Genomic DNA, 17,900 nt, shown 5'->3' on the forward strand with positions numbered 1-17,900 from the left:
GATGACAAGAGTTGAACTACTGATTTTATTATGAAAAGTCTGCAAAATACATCTGATGATCCCTTATAGATAAGGCACCAGTATTTCAGTTAAGAAGTACTTTGGATATCACTTTGCTCACAGTAGATTATCAATAACTCAAAGGGAAGTTTAACCTGCCATGGTTATCATGCTGGTGAAGCCTTGCCTATTTGATTTTTAACAAGTTATTTCGATATGTCTGTCAGATTTCACCGACATATAGGCGATTCCTTAAAAACAGTTATTCTGAATTCCTTATTATGCAGTCCTCCAAGTCTTTAGGGATTAGTAACTAGCTTATTTGATGAAGTTGTGTTTCCTTGGTTGATTTTTGATTTTTCTTTCTGTGTATTGATACTTGTTGCTGGAGTTAATTAACCCAGTGTTTCCATTCTGGCTTTGGGAGCTTCTTGAACAGTCTTTCCAGAGATTCAGAGTAGGTAGGTTGGTAAGGGCCCTAATTCAGTGGGGAACTGAGAGAGTATGCTAATGAGGCATGCTGTCTGAGCCAAAAAGGCCAACGGTTGAGTAGCCTGTTTTGTGCAGAAGTGTGTGGAGTTCTCAATCAGGTTCTTTTGGCAGCCTCAATAACCGATGGAAATTACATTGTATGTTTCCCCCGACTCCCCCTTCTTTCAGGGATTATGTGTTTATTCTTGCTGGTTTTTCATTATTACCTGGCGACCCCTTCAATCCCCATAACTTCCATGAGTACTGGTCTGGTGACAGGGGCTGGGATTCGGCCTCTGCTGGATTTTACTGTGCTGGACTCAATACTAGATTCCAAGGTAAAGTGCCACGCTTACTTCTCTCTCCTTCCCGAAGAAGACAGCGTTTTTCTCCTTGCTTCAGAAATGCCTGGGCCTTGAGCATGATGCTTTCTATCCCCTTCAATGTCTCTTGTTATTTTTCAAAAACCAGCTATTCTCTGATATCTTGTCTCGCTTCCCTGGCTCTTGTGAAGGTATTTTTGTGTATGTATACTTGTTCAAGTTAATGCTTCTATGAAGTACAGGGAAAGCAGAGCCATCTTGCTCACCAGGTGGGCTTATTCTGAATGCTTAATATGTTTCAAGCTGATTTCCTTTGTTGATTATTGGGTTGCTATGTAGCCGAATCATTTTCTCTTGTATACTCCAAATCATTAATGGTATGCCTTTGTTTTTTTTTTTTAAAATGCAAAGTTACAGAGAGATAGGGAGGCAGAGGGCAGATAGAGGGAAAGGGAGAAAGATTTTATATATATTATATATATATATTACATTGTATATATTATATTGTATATATGCAATCCTGCATCCGCTTCTCACTCCCTAAATGGCTGCAATGTCTGGAGCTGGGCCAGGTCCAATCTAGGAGCCTGAAGCTTCTTCTGGGTTCCCATATGGGTACAAGGAACCAAGCAATTGGTACATCTTCTGCTGTTTTCCCAGGCACATTAACAAGGAGCTAGTGCCTTCGGAGGCTGAGAACTCTGAGGTCACCCACCTCCATTTGAATCTCCCACATGGGATGGAAGAAGCCCATAGCCTGCCTTGCAGGATCCAAGGTCATCGGAACGACAGCCAGGAGCACTGAGTGGTTCGCAGAAACAAAACAGTAAACTTCCTCGGGACTAGGGAGAGGAGCTTCCTCTGGTTCTTTCCTGGTGCCGACTTTGGGGCCCCACCCTCTCTCATAATGACCATCAGGATCGCTCCAGAAGCCCCCCAAAACAAACAAACAAACAAAACCCTAGAATAGATAGAGAACAACAAGGAAAGCTTAGAAACAGGAAACAGGCAATGAGGATGCACTTATAACTCACTGGGTGGGACACAAAGATTAGTTACTCCTCACTAGGGTTTTGAAGATTTCTCTGCACACCCCTCCTAAAACTGTTCACCTAAATTGTTGACATATGTCTTGTTAGAGTTACAGAGTTAGACTACCTGAAAAATAGCCAGGTTCTGCAAAATCATGCTTCAACGCTATGAACTGCTAAATACTAAAATTAAAATAGACATGAGACAGCTGAATAGTAATCTATAGCCATTTTAAGGTGTATAGAACCCAGTTGTATATAAACTAATAATTGTAATGTCAATGTAGAAGTCATAGGATGTGGTTCAGAACTTGCACTCTTTCTCTCTCTCTCTCTCTCTCTCTCTCTTTTAGCATGCTGGTTACACAATACCATGTCAACTAATTCCATTACATTATAAATTGTTACTGATGTAATGCCGGGGTTTTTAATTGATTGGGATGATACTCTGTCAGCTCTACCTTCAGACCAGAGATGGTCTCCCCAAGAAACTGTTGAACTTATCTAGACAATAAGATGCTGGACTCTATGCTTTGTAGATGCTTGCAAGGAAAGAATCTCAACAGAATCTGAACTGTAGTAATGCAACAAGAATCCATCATGGGGGGGGGGGCGGGTTTTGGGGAGGGAAGGGGGGAATTCCAGAGCCTATAAAACTGTGTCACATAATGCAATGTAATCAATAAAAAATAAATTTTTAAAAAAGGAAAAAAATCAACTTTTCAAACATTAAAAAAACCAAAACAAAACAAAAACAACAACAAAAAACAAGGAGCTAGAAAAGAAGTGGAGAAGCTGGGTCTCAAATTGGCATCCATATGGGATACCAGCATGGCAGGCATTGGCTTTACTCACTATGTCATAATACCAACATCACTTGCTATTTTTGATAATGATGGGTTAAGGAATATTATATAGAGTGAGAAATGGAGCCCTGGAGGTTGTATATGTCAGAATACCCAAAATAGAGTAATGTTTTAGTTCCTGGTTAACAAGTGTTTTAAATTTTTTCCATGTGGGATCTGACATTATCTCTTAAATTGATAATAAATTCAAGGCCTTGGTTTAGCTCCTAGTTCTTCAGGAAAAATACATCCCTATATCACACTGTATCTTAAGTCCCTCATGGTCATCTTGAAATTGTCTACATTGGGTATATGAGAAACCTCATATGGATCTTCTTATTTGATTAGACTTAGTGATCACTTTTGCAGTCTTGATAAGCTCTAGGTGTTTTCTCACAATTGTCCTGAGTAGCTCAGCCCCTTCAAAAAATGCTTTAAATATTTCTTTCCCCTTTAGATTTTTGAAAAAATTATTTATTTGAAAGGGAGAGAGAGAAAGACAGAGAGGGAGGGAGAGATTGGTTCTCATTTGCTGATCACTTCCCCAATTGCTACAAGAACCAGGGCTGGATCAGGACAAAGCTGAGAGTGAGAAAGTTCATCTGCTTGACCATTAGCTGCTGCCCCCGGGATGTGCATGTAGGAAACTGGAATGGAGAGCAGGGCTGGGACTGGAGCCTGGAACTCAGATACGAGATGCAGTCATCCCAAGTCACAGCTCAGCCGTCTCCTCCTCCTCTTTCTGACTGCTACTATCCACCCAATTAGGTGTTTTTTCTTCAAAGGATGAAGGATCAGATGCAGTTCACCTAGTACTTTGGTAGACATCATACCACTCCTGATGATAAACACGTAAGACTTTTAGAATTAAAATTTCATTAACATAATTACATGTATATAGAGATGTGTATGTTATATTAAATGAAAAAGAAAAACTTGTGTATGAATTCTCAGATGAAAACACACACCTGGGAGATGTCTGAATTCCTACCATTCAAAATGAAAAGCCCTCCTGAACATGTCAGAAAAGTCACTGCCGTTGTGGGTGGTCTTAAGCTAGCACTGGACTGAAGGCTAATGCTAGAAGTCTTCATAAAGTTCATGGAAATACTTAGTACAAAAAAACAAACCCCAAAACTATGCAAGTATTGAAATGTGGCTTTTGCAGGGCCCAGTGTGGTGACCTAGCTGTTTAAGTTCTCGCCTTGCACGCACCGGGATCCCATATGAGCAATGGTTCTAATTCCAGCAGCCCTGCTTCCCATTCAGCTCCCTGCTTGTGACCTGGGAAAGCAGTCGAGGACAGCCCTGTGGATGTCTTTGGACCTGTCTGGGAGACCCGGAAGAGGATCAGGGCTTCTGGCTTCAGATTGCTGCAGCTCTGGCTGTTGAGGCTGCTTAGTAAGTATGGAATCGATGGATGAAAGATCTTCCTCTCTCTCTTCCTCTCCGCATATCTGCCTTTGCAACAACGACAAAAAAGATATAATAAATCTTTTTTTTTCCAGAAAAAGCCTAAATAGCTTTGCCATTTTATCCAAGTTTTTTTTAAGTGCCTTCATATATGCCAACTTTGTTAAGTAACCTACTTGTATGCCAAGCAAAAATAATATATATAAAGGAAGCAGCTTTCGGAAGGGAAAATAAAACTATTTAAAAAAGGAATTGAACAAACATCAAAAGATGGACAATACATCGTGCTCTGGATATGCAAAATTAATATCCTTTTAAAATGTTATAAACAAGCAATCTAATTTAAGAAAATTCCAATAAAATGCCAAAACATTCTTCAGGAACGATACAATGATTCAACAGTTAACTGGAAAACACAAAAAACAAGTATAGCTAGTAACATCCTGAAAAATAAGAATTTCGCAGGGGGAAATAAAATCCGGACATTGGACATCTATAGAGCAGGTGGAATCAAAACAGCTGATATGGCACAAAGACAGAAAGGAGATCTATGGAATAGAATAGAAGCACAAGGATTCCACACAGTTACAGCCAATTATCTTTTGACAAAAAGACTAATGACAGCTTAAGAAGTGGGAAGGACTTTAGTAATGTGTTGGGGCAACTGGTGATAGCCTGTAGATTAGAAACAAAAAGATAGACAATCTTAACATACATATGATCCTACTATATGGATAAAGTACCTAAACTACAACAGAAACTTCAAAACTACTTGCAAGGGAAAATTAGGAAATACATGCAGCTAGGAGTAGGTACCGACTTTTATAAGGCACCAAAAGCTATAGCAGATTTGAGAAACAGAATTAAACAAATGGGCCTCATTAAAACTAAGCAGTTCTGTACGAAGGAAAATCAACAAAGTATAAAACAAACCCACAGAGTGGGAGAGATTTTGACACGATATAGGCGGGATGGGGGCTATTTCAGAATACAAAGAATTCCCAAAACAAAAAAAACCAAAAAAACCGCATCAAGAATGGGGGCAGGGTAATGGCAAACATTTCACAAAGGAACAAGTCCTATATGGAAACAAACATATGAAAAAATGTTCCAGCCTAGGATAAGGGTAATCCAAATTAAAATTCGATGAGGTACCACTAATGTAAGATTGGCAATAAAAAAAGTAAACACCAAGACGCTGCTGGCGAGGAAATGGGGGAAGGAAAGGGACCCTTCCATGTGGTGTGGAGCTGAAATTGGTTTACAGCTTTATGGAAATAGCTGGAGAAACACTCAAACAATCAAAATCAGCATTCAATATGTCCAGCTTTAGCACACTAGGAATATATCACTAAAACCTGTTTTTAAGACAACAAGATCTATGTTATTGCCAGCACAATCATTAATTGCGAAAAATGGAAGAACGAAATGCTCAGAGAAGTTTGGATAAAAAAGTTTGGTTATTTATCATGGAATACTAATCAGTATTTAAAAAAACATAATGCAGGTTCTTTTTGGGGTATTTGGGCACATGGAAACTATATGCTAAGGGATCAAATGAGCGAATCCAAAAGATTAGATTCCCATGTTAGCATTTGATTTAATCTGTAAGTTGTGTATGGTGGTTTGGTTATTTTTTTGAACTGTATTGATCTGGTTCATCCAGTTGTTTAGTATGTTTGGTACTTGCATTATTTTTAAATATGTTTAACAATATATGTAATTAATTATAATGTGGTATATTGTACTGAGGCCTTGTTTGGGCTTTGTTCTGACTGGATTTTTAATTGTTTAGATTTCTTAAGACTTAGAAGGTTCCAAGAGGCTCTGAATTATTGGAATAAGACGCTGAATTTATGTAGGAGGTGTTTGATGAATGAATCTAATGAATTGAACTATGGTTATGCAAAAGGTGGAGGTTTAGACTTGGGGGAGGGGTTGGGAGGGGTGGGGGGGGATCCAGGCTATAAAAACTGTATAATAATATAATGTAAGAAACATTAAAAAAAAAAATAAAATAATTAGAAGTCAAAAAAAAAAAAGAAATCTCATAGTTGGTTTAATCGTCAAAAAAAAAAAAAAAAAAGGGTGGATAACAGACATCTGTGAGGAAATTGCTCAAAGCTGAGGAGACAGGGGAGTGATGAAAAATTCCTCAGAGCCCATTCAAAAATGGAAATAATTTGTGTTTTGACTATAGCGAGAAGAGCTTTTACTGCATGGATTGTGGAGTTCTCAGCAAAGCTTTATCAAAGTAGGGGTAAGATTTGTGTTGGCAAATGTGAATAGCCTTAAATTGAAGGCTATTCTGAATCTACAAAGGGTAAGCAGAGTAACAAAGTGATGAATTTTGAGTTTAGCAGCATCCAAAGGAGTTCTAGGTGGTGGGGAGGGACTCAAAATTTAAAAGAACAAAAACGTGATAAAATCTAGGACCTAAAATTGTAAAATTTGTAACAATCAGCACCTGTTAAAAAATTGTCATGCATTAATGGCAAGAAGGAAAATACAATCCACAGTCAGAATTTTCATTCAATAGAAACAGACTCCAAATGACAGGTGTTACTTTAACGGCCCAGTTATTATAAATATACATGTCCAAACAGTTGATGAATATATGATAGTGAAGAGAGAAATGGGAAATATATAAGAAACCTGAGAACTTTCAGAAGTGAAAATTATAATACCTGAAATAAAAATGGACATTGAATAAGAAATTTGACACCAGAAAGGAAAGACAACCTCTTAACAGGAGGTCACGTGCACAGAGCAGGGGGGATCCCAGAGTGGAGCAGGTGGACAGGAGAAGGCTTTTATACCAATCCTGGAGACTCCCGGATCCTCACCAAGGACTATCAGTACAAGGTCTATCAGGAGACCATGGGGAATTGGAGTGCCTTCAGAGGCCGAGGACTCTGAGGTCATCCACTCCTATTTGAATCTCCCACACGGGATAGAAGAAGTACAAATCCCTCCTCACAGTGTCCAATGTCACCAGAACAACAGCCAGGAGCCCTGAGCGGTCTGCAGAAACAAAAGAGCAATCATCTCCCTTCGGGACTAGGGAGAGGAGCTTTTTCTGGTCCTTGCTTAGTTCCAACTATGGATCCCCACCCTCTCCTGCAATGACTATCAGGGTTGCCCCGGAGCTCCCCCCTCAAAAAAAAAAAAAAAAAAAGCAAAACAAAACAATAACAACAAAAAATTAGAATAGACAGAGAAAAACAAGGAAAGCTTAGAACCAGAAAGGAAATGGTCAGTGGGAACTCACATATACCTTACTAGGTAGGACACGAAAATAAGTTACTCCTCACTGGGGTATCGAAGACTTCTCTGCACACCCCTCCTAAAACTTCTGTGCCTCAACCGGTAACATATGCCCTGTTAAAGCTATATGCCAGTTTGGACTATCCTAAGATCTGCCAAGTTCAGTAAAAATTATGCTTCAATACCTTAAACTGCTAAATAGAAAAATGAAAATAGACACGAGAAAGCTGAATAGTAGTACCCTATAGCCATTTTAAGGTGTATAGCAGCCAGTTCTGTGTATAAACTAAAATTGAAATGTTAATGAAGTAGTCACAGGATGTGGATAAGAACCTGCATTTTCTAACATATCAGTCACTCAATACCATCTCAATTAACCCCATAATGTTGTAAACTGTTGTTGATGTTATGTTATGGCTTTTAATTGGTTGGAACGATATTCTGCCAGCTCTGCTTTTAGACCAGAGATGGTCTCCCCAAGAAACTGTTGAATTTATCTGGACAATAAGGTGCTGAACTCTATGCATGGTACATGCTTGCAATCAAAGAAACAAGACTGGATTTGAACTGTAATGCTGCATTAAGGTGGAGTAATCCACCATGGGGGAAGGGCACAGGGAGAGGTTGGGGGAACCTCGGAGCCTATGAGACGATGTCATAAAATGAAATGCAATAAAAAATTAAATAAAAAAAATAAATTCAGTAAAAAGAAGATTAGCTTGAAGAAATAGCTATCCAAATTAGCAAAAAGGAAGCATCAATAAAAAAGGAATAAGTAATAGCATACATTTTGTGTGCTATTACTAAGTAGCTCAACATATTTAGTGTACTGATATGTCTAGTGGTTTTTCAAAAAAGGGAGGGTGGGATATGAAAAAATATTTGAAGACTTAATGGTAAAAAATTGTCCAGGTTTGATGAACACTATAAACAAATAGATCTACATGTAAGGGTGTAAGCATCCTTGGGGAGAACAAAGATGAAGAAAACAAAACCATCACATGGTAATTAAAGAGCAGATGTCTCAGGGGTGGTGCCATGGCAAAGCAGGTGAAGTGAAGTCACTGCTTGAAATGTACCATCCCTCTTTGGAGTGCTGGCCTAAATCCTGGCTGCTGTGCTTCTGATTCAGTTTCCTGCTATTGTGCTTGGGAAAATAGCAGGAGATGGTCCAAGTGCTTGGGTCCCTTCACCCATCGGGGGATCCGGAAGAGGCTCCTGGCTCCTGGCTTTGGCCTGGCCCAGCCCTGACTATTGCAATCATTTGGAAAGTGAATCAGGGGCCTGGCAGCGTGGCCTAGCAGCTAAAGTCCTTGCCTTGCATGCGCCGGGATCCCATATGGGCGCTGGTTCTAATCGCGACAGCTCCACTTCCCATCCAGCTCCCTGCTTGTGGCCTGGGAAAGCAGTCGAGGGTGGCCCAAGGCTTTGGGATCCTGCACCCATGTGGGAGACCTGGAGGAGGTTCCTGGCTCCTGGCTTTGGATCGGCATAGCATCGGCCGTTGCAGTCACTTGGGGAGTGAATCATCGGACGGAAGATCTTCCTCTCTGTCTCTCCTCCTTTCTGTATATCTGACCCTGTAATAAAAGATAAATATTTTTTTAAAAAGAAAGTGAATCAGTAGATGAAAGATTCTCTAACTGCACTTCAAATAAATAAATCTTAAAAAGAAAAGAAATTTTGATTAAGATGCCCATGTCCCGCATCTACTGTATTCCTGGCTCATGTTCCTGATTCTAATTTCCTGCTAATATGAACCCTGGGAGGCAGGAGTAATGGCGCAAGTGGTTGGATTCCTGCCACCCATGTGGGAAACCTGGATTGAATTTACTGATCCTAGCTCTGCTTCTCTGGTCTGGAAGGCACTGGAGGCACTGGAGCAGTGAACTGGCAGACAGAAATTCTCTCTCCCTGCTTTTCTGCCTATCAAATACAAGAAAACAAACAAACAAACAAACAAACAAATAAATAAAATCTCAAACCATGATCCCATTTTAAGAAAATGCAAGATGATCAAACTAAATCTGAAGTAATGATAAGAGCAGAAACCAATGAAATTAAATGCAAAGACACAATAGAGAAAATCATTTAACCAAAGCGGATTGTTAAAAAAAAAATAATCAGTAAAACTGATAAACCTCTGGGCAGACAATTTAGTGATATCAGGAGTGACAGGGAGTCAGTGTAGATTTTCAGGACAAGAAAAGCATAATAAACAGTTTTTTTTAGCACTATGGATCCTTTAGTCTTTTAAAGCCTCTGCTTGAATACTTTTCTTCCCACATTCCTTACTTTCATAGGAACAAGTTTTCTGTAAGAGAACATTAACAGGTCTGAGGGCAACTCTGACATATTTTCATAGCCTTCCTCCAGGCTGACTTCTGCTCATGAATCAACAGCATTTAGATGCATGTTCTGCTGAGGTTGCTGGTCTAGCTCATGGTAAGCTCATTATGGTCTGGTTGGACTCGTGCGGGCCTCACTCCTCCCTATTCTTCTTATTATTTAAAAATATTTTTATTGCTAAGTCAGCTATACATAGAGGAGGAGAGACAGAGAGGAAGATCTTCTGTCTGATGATTCACTCCCCAAGTGACTGCAATGGCTGGAGCTGAGCTGATCCGGAGCCAGGAGCCAGGAGCCAGGAGCCAGGAGCCAGGAGCTTCTTTTGGGTCTCCCACATGGGTGCAGGGTCCCAACGCTTTGGGACCATAGGCCACAAGCAGGGAGCTGGATGGGAAGCAAGGCTGCCAGGGAAGGAACTGTCGCCCATATGGGGTCCAGGTGTGTGCAAGGCCAGGATTTTAGCTGCTAGACTACCATGCCGAACCCCCTATCTTTAGGCTTCCTGAAGAGGTTTGGTGGCTGCTGCTGGCTGTTGGTGCTGCTACATTTCTTTGATATTTCTACCACTTGTCCCTTATTTTGGTAGTTCATCAGTGGTTCATCCAGGAATGTGTTTTCTGGCACTACAAAGGTTATAAACTATGTGGTCTTTTCCATGTGAGTCCACTTTCTTCACTGCTTTTCAACACTTGAAAGGTTACCAAAGGCTTGAGGGTGTATCTCTCATGGGCGGCTGTCACTCCCCCAAGTCTTCTTCCCACACTTCCAAATAATTTGGTAATCTCTGGGCTCAGTGGAATCAAAATGGAGACGTAAGTATCAGGTTCCCCACCGCCCCCCCCCCCCCCCCGATTCCTAGGGAACTTTATAGCATTTATCTTGAGTGGTGAGCTGAGGGAAAAACTGTTGTGGAAAATTTTCCTAAAGTTTATTTAATAAATACTGAGCCCAAGAAGAATGAAATTATACTATTTACAACGAGGTGGTCCCAACTAGAGACCATTGTGCTCAGTGAAATGAGTCAATCAGAAAAGAACAAATACCATATGTTCTCTCTTATATAAGGAAACCAACATGGACAGTGTAACTTCAATAATCTGAACCACACTGGTTTTTGTTTGTTTGTTTGTTTTGGCTATATCCCATGTGTTTCAATGTTTTTTATTTCAGTTTTGTTTATTCCAAATAATTTCTTTTCTTTTGGTGAATTCATCACTGTCTCATGGATTACATGGTGGCATCATTTTTCCCAAGAGACTTTTGTGTTTCCTTTTTGTCATCCATGTGTTGGTTTCTCAGTGGTGCATTTTTTCATGGTGCTGTAATTTGTTGTTGTTGTTGTTCTGACTCATACCAGTTGTTGACCTGGTTTCATGGCTTCTCAATTATGGAAATGTGTATAGTAATGGAGTACTGGGGTTCACCATATCCAGATGTGGGGGTATAATGCAACATGCATTCCTGCTTCTGGACAAAAAATGGATTCCCAATGAAACTGTTGGAAATGTGTAGACAATGGATGCTGAACTGTCTGACATTGTCTGCACCAGCAATCTCGGGATACACTTAAATAAGAGACTGGTGGAAATGTGATTCCGTATGAAGGACTAAACTATTGTAGTAAAATGGGGAAATCTTTCTGGGGGTGGGGGTTTGGGTAGGAATCCCAGTTTATATGAAACTGTACCACAGATTCAAAATTAAAAAAAAAAAAATCTTGAGCCCATACTTACATGCTGGGCACTGTTGCAGGCTCTTAAAACACATTGGTGAGTAACACAGATAAAAACTCATGGAGCTTACATTCTGGAAAGTGGCACTTCAGGTGCCTTTCTAGGATTTTTGTGTAGACTCCGTGTGTGTGTGGTGTTGGAATTGTGTTTCTGTGCTGCTGGTGGTTCTGAAATGCTTTATTTGCTTGTTTGAACCCCTCCCAAAGAAGAAGGGATTGACTCCTAAAATGTGATCTATTTACTGTTGATGTTCCTACATGCAGTCTGTAGGTTACCAATTTTGGGAAACAGGAAAGGCCATATTGACATCATATGCTATAATGTTTGATACAAGGAAATGGGAGACCAGAGAAGAAACCCATTCTTATGTCTTCTGAGATACTTCCCTATAAATTCCAGGCCAAGGACCAAAGTGGTTAGTATTGGGAAAAGGGAAGATGGTGGTATCATTCTTGGCCTATAGAATAGAAAACATCACATTGTTTGTTCTTATTGGTATCTCTATAAATGGGTGTGATAAATACTTAAAATATCATTTCAGATAAGAGTTTGACTTCAGCTCCAATATCTTGAATGCCTGATTTTTCTCCATGCTTTCAAATAAAGAATTTAAGAGAAAATATCCAATTGTTTGAACTCATCCTTTTATACCAGGCAACGAGATAGTGCTTTACTGGGAAGCTATGGCATGTTATAGTTTTTGTGTAATAACCTCTGCCATGATAGAAGCAGGCAAGACAGAGGCCCAAATCTTCAAATCAGCTATGTCTATGGAAGGGCCTAAACTTTGTCTTTTTTTTTTTTTAAGAATTGAGTTTTATTTTTAATACTGTTCACATAATGAGAGGGATGCAGCTCCATGTGGGTCTCTTATTAAGATGAAGAGGGTTGAAGTGTGGAGGAAGGTGAGTGAGAGAAATATTTCAATCGTTTTTCTCTTCTTCCTTCTGTATCCGTGGGAGGATGGTGGGAGGAGGTTGCTCCTTCCTATCACACTGCATCAGTGTCCAGGGATGCAGATAGTCATTTGATGTCACCTTAGAGACCCCAATGTGGGGAAGAATGATCCAAAGGTGCTGTTTGAGTGGTCTTGACAGTTCTGAGATGTTGGCTTTGTTGCTGCAGGGTTGAGAAAATCTAAGGATTACTGGCTGACCAGGTCTAGTTTGATGTATGCACAGATCTGGATATTTGCTGCAAAGTCTGGTCAGGAAAGGTGTTTAGCCTGTTTTGCTTTCCATCTTTTGATGAAGTACTTGATGTCTCCTGTTGGCTTTAGATGAACTGGCTGTCATACCTTTCATGAGTATCCGGGTATGTTCTCTGTTGCACGAGTGTCAGCAACTGAGGAAGCCCAGTGCTAATACTTGTACTCCAAGATTGGACCACATATATGGTGATTTTTCTTGAGGCTGGGTTTGAGCCCAGTGGTCTAGTTGGGGTGTCCCCCAAGAAACCCCACCTGGGGAGTCCTCATACTTGACTCTTGTGATCCAGCTAGTGTAGGCTCAGTATAGGTCTATTACTAACCCCAGCCCATGCACATACCCATGGATGCAGCTGCCTGGTTAGTTCTGCCCCTAGCCCCATCACTCATGTGAACTGGCGGTGCTTTGACCTAGCCCAGCCCATCACAGGCCTGGCCCTCACACATATCACCAGGTACTGCAGCCTAGTTGGGGTAATTCACAATAACCGTCATTAGGCCCAGTCCCCAGCCCCAGTTTTTGTGTGTGCCAGCATGTGCTGTGACCTAGCTCAACCAATCTTGTATCTCTTCTGGCCGTCGTGTGCACCCATGGATGCTGTGGCCTAGCTTAGTCTGGCCTGCCCCCAGACCTGGCCCACACGCATGTCAATGGGTGCTGCAGCCTTATCCAGCCTGTCCTGCCCTCAGTTCTGGCTCTCCCATTCACCAACAGGAACTGAAGCCTTGCAGGAGAATCGCTGAACTTCCCTTATCAGACCCACTCCCAGCTCTGATCTTGCGCATGCCTGCAGGTGTTTCAACCTAGCCTGGCATGGCCTGCCCCCAGTCTTAGCACTTACTAGAGGGTGCTGCAGAGCATCTTATTTTGAAAGAGATCTGAATTTCAGGATTACAATGACTAGATCAAAAACTATGAGCACTCAACCAGAGTTCTCTGTATGAAACGGTGAAATTATGCTATGCTTAACTAAAAGAAAAAGCATTCTACTTTTTGCTCCTGAACAGAAGCTAGGAGGATGTAGTCCTGTCAGTGAACTGATTCATGCTCTTACCAATGGCAAACCCATAGTTTTAGATGGTCGCCATATGTCAGGAGCATATGGGTCAGTAGAATCTCATTTGCTGAACATAAGAATATGAAGTACTAACTCTGTAAGGAGATGGCCTTGTGAATTACAGAGTTGGTAGAAGATTCTGTTTTTATTGTTTTGGTGCATATATTCATGAGCTTGGGCATACGTGCTGGGGTTACTGAAGTTGCCAGATAGGGTGTGCAACTTGAATGGTCTTTATATTTTGCCACTGCCAAGACTGAGGGGACAGAGCATCCTCTAAGGAAGGCAGCAAGACAATCTTTAGGAAAAGAAAATGGCAGATTATTTCAGAGCAACTTGTACTTGCTTGCATTGGATGGGGGGAATTTTTTTTTTTTTTTAATTTTGACAATCCTTACATATCCAATTGGGGTAAAAAAGGTTCAAGGCCTAAAGGGGGATGTAGAGGAAGAAGCCCCACCCACCCTAAGTCCCGAATGTGGGGCATGCTCTGAGATACTCGATCAAGTGGTTCCAATAGTTCACCATTCATGGGTCGCTGCCAGTCTCACCACTCCAAGCACGATGTGGTCATTGAAGAGTCCATTGATTGACACAGTCCCTTCTAGAGTCTCCATTTGCCCAGTATTTTGCTGCCAGCAGATAGCTGAGGTTGTTGATTGACTTGTTCTGTCTTTTCTTGGTTAGGACTCTGAGTCCGGTGTCTCGACTGGGGAGATCCTCAAAGAAATTTTGAGGTATTCCCAGTCCAGATTCCTGCGTGTTCTAGTAAGCATAGGGCCTGGCACAGTCCATTGCCCCGATCAGCTGGTGGTTGCAGTTGCTGGGTCGGTTCTGTCTCCACCCGTGTCCTCTTGCAGTCCGGCCTGGTTCCGCCCTGGACACACTTGGCCCTCGCACGTACCAGTAGGAGCTGCAGCCCAGTCAGGGCGGCCCACTGTAACCCCAACCAGGCCCACCCCCTACCCTGGCTTGCCAGTAATGTATGGCATACTAGTCCAGTCTGTCCCAAATACCCTTCTGTTCATATACTTGCCAACAGGTGTTGCAACCTACTTCCATCCAACCATCTCATCCAACCGGCCCTAATGGATGTTGTTGGGTGTCTGTCTAGCCACCCCAGCCCCTGTCCTAGTTCCCATGCCCTCCCGTGGAAGGTGATGACCCAAGAGGGAGGAGCGCACTATTTCCCTCCCAGGTCACTCCCATTCCAGTTGGCCCTGTGGTTCAACTCGACATGTCTAACCCTTTGTACCAGCTTCCGCCAGCTGATGCTATGACCAAGCCCCAACAACCCTCACCTACTCTGATTGTAGCTTGCACCAGTGGGAATAGTCAGCCCAGCCTGGTTTTCACCCAATCTGGTCCACATGAGGTGCGCAGGTGCTGTGTCCCTGCCTGGTCTGGTCTACCCCCTACCCAGCTCACACTCCTCAGTGTAAGTTGCTGTTCAGCTAGGGAACCACCCCTTATTCCCCTGTCAGCTCTGCCTCCTCCCTTCCTGGTTCTCACTTGTGCTGGTTGGGTGCTGCGGCTGCATCCGGCTCAGACTACCTCACCTTGGCATTCCAAATTGTGTGTTGCTTTTGTCATGACAGGACCTGGTTCGACCCACACTCTGTTCTGGCATTCGGATTTACTAGTGGATGACATGAACAGATTCAGCCTGGTCTGCCCCCGACCCATGCCAAATGCATGCCAGTGGGACACTTTCCATGACCTCTTGGCTGTTACCTTCCATGTTCTTTGCGCTGACCTGCAGGGTCTGTGTCCTGCCAGAGGAGTTGCCCGGGCTCCTCCGTCAGAACCCCACCATGTGCCAGGTTTCGTGCATACCAGTGGGTCCATGAGCCAGTTCGCCTCCTGTCCTAGCAGGAACAGTGGCCTTTCCTAACTGGCCTTCATCCCATTCTGGTTCTTGCTGTAGGGTGTTTCAGCCCAGCCACGGTCGTCCACACCCCCATATAGCTCGTATATGGCTCAGTTGGGGTTGGGACCTAGCCTAGTCTGTCCCACATCTACCCTGGTACTCCAAAGCGCCAGAAGGTATTGCGGTCTGGCCCGGCCCGGTACGTCTTTTTCCAGTCCACACTTGTGCCAAGGGAGACAACTGTATTCAGACCCGACCGCAGCCCCATCCACCTGTCACGACCCCTGCCTTAGACACCGTGGCTCAACTTTGTGCTTAATGTGGACCAGTTGGAGCCAAAGCCAAGCTGGGCATGTCCTGAGCTGCACCCTGTGTTCCAATCATGTTTGTGGACTAAGGTTTGCTTAGTCCGAACATTCAGGTCTCAGTCCCACACTTGCATTAAGGTTTCATGTCCCGGTTCCTGGGAATCACCAGAAATTAGTGTCTCACCTACGCTAACGCTGGTCTTACTTATGGGTGTCCCTAAGCAGCTATTTCATATCATCAAACCCCAGAGCTTGCCGCTGGGTGGCCAGCAGGCAGAGCCTGGCACCACTTGGTGCACTGGCTGCCCAAGGCCGGCGTCTCTGTCCCCGCCTTGCACGGAAACTGTGGCCGCTGGGGGGAATGTTGTAAGGATTTGGTGTATTCAAGTGCACTGATTAAATTATTGCTCCAGACTCTTGGATTTAGGATCTTTAGCCCTTTACTCTCAGTTGGTTTCGCTTGGTCTGTGTTTTCCCCTTGTGGTTGCTGTTGCTTTGGTTACCAACTGAAAGAGCAGGTCATTTCATGCCCTCCTCATTTTGTATTTCCAGCCTCTCTCTTTGGGAAATTCCATTCTGGGTTGATGTTCTTTCCTAGTGACAGTTGGTTGAGCTGAGTAACTGGTGCTCCTGTAGACAAGCCATAGCAACTGCTCTCCTGCCTTTCTCTCTGGGATTCACCTCTGCTCCCAGTCCTGCTTTATTCCTTTGGCTCTCCTGGCATTTGGGCATGTGTGTCCTGCTTCAGAGACCGTCTGTGGGGTGACTTGAGGTCTTTCTTGAGTCTTGGCTTCTCAGTTTAGCTAAATGTCAACTTTTCCTGAGCTGTTAGCATTTCCTCATAGGGTCCATATAATGAGCAAATGAAATAATTGGCTGTGGCTTTTCATGTGACTGGCCGTTACCAAAGTGAATATCTGCTGTATATCTGGCTGTTTTTATTGATATATTCATTATCTTTATTTATATACTTCAAGCTGGTGGGTAATGAGAACATATTATATATAAACGTTATAATCTTTTTGAGGCACAAGATTTGTTTTCTTCCACTTGGTAATTCCTGAAAATATTTTATGCCTGTCAGAAGTTTTCCTTTTCTATCATTTCAATCCTATGATATCAAAACCTATTTTCTCCTATGGAATTATATCATTAAATTAAAAATAAAACAGAATAATAAAAAAGGCCTGTTTTCTTTCATTCTATCTTTAGAGTTATATTTTCATATATAACTTTATTTCAGTTTTTTATATCCTACCAGCTATTAAAGCCTATGTTTCTTCTTCTAGACTTCATTAATATAGATGGTTAGAAAAAAAGATGATAACATTCTAGAACTAAGATTATTTTTCAGGTATGTAGGGGCAATTGCAGGTATGGGGGAGAAACAATGCTTTTGTTTTGAATTCTGTGGTTTTTGTCCTGCCCTTTGCTGTAATGGCCCATGTGACCCCTGCATAATACCCAATGCCTCTCATTCTCATTACCACATTATTTTTCTTTTAAGGAGATAGGGAATGGAAAACAGTAGTGTAATTCAGTTTTTTCTTATCTAGAAAAAAATAAATATGTGGATACCAGTCCTCACTTGGGGGCAGCTTAGGAAACTACTCACCAACTTACACCAGGGGGCGCTCTTAGGTCCAATGTGGAGTTCTGGGAGCAATTTCAGGAAGTCCCCCACTCAATTAGATATACCAGACAGAGAGGAGGGAGGAGAAAATGGAGAGGCCATACCCGTATCCTTAAGAACTCCAGTCTGAATGCATACTGGGTTCTCACTTTCCCAAAATGTCCACCAGGTCTGTCAGGTGGTGTACTCTTCCTTAAAGTTGGTTTAATGCTTACTGCTAAAAAGAAAACAAAAAATTGTACTGCCGTTTTCTAATACTGTGTTAGGAACTTAGTTTATTGAACCTTCCTCACTGCTAAAAACCTAAAATAGTATTACTGATAGACCAAATTAAGATACTACCACCAAACCTAATTTTAGGTTATATGTAAATGAGTACATCTGCTTCCAGA

Source organism: Ochotona curzoniae, unplaced genomic scaffold (genome assembly GCF_017591425.1).
Source record: "Ochotona curzoniae isolate NIBS_2020 unplaced genomic scaffold, NIBS_Ocur_1.0 contig_3819, whole genome shotgun sequence".
NCBI classification, from domain to species: Eukaryota; Metazoa; Chordata; class Mammalia; order Lagomorpha; family Ochotonidae; genus Ochotona; species Ochotona curzoniae.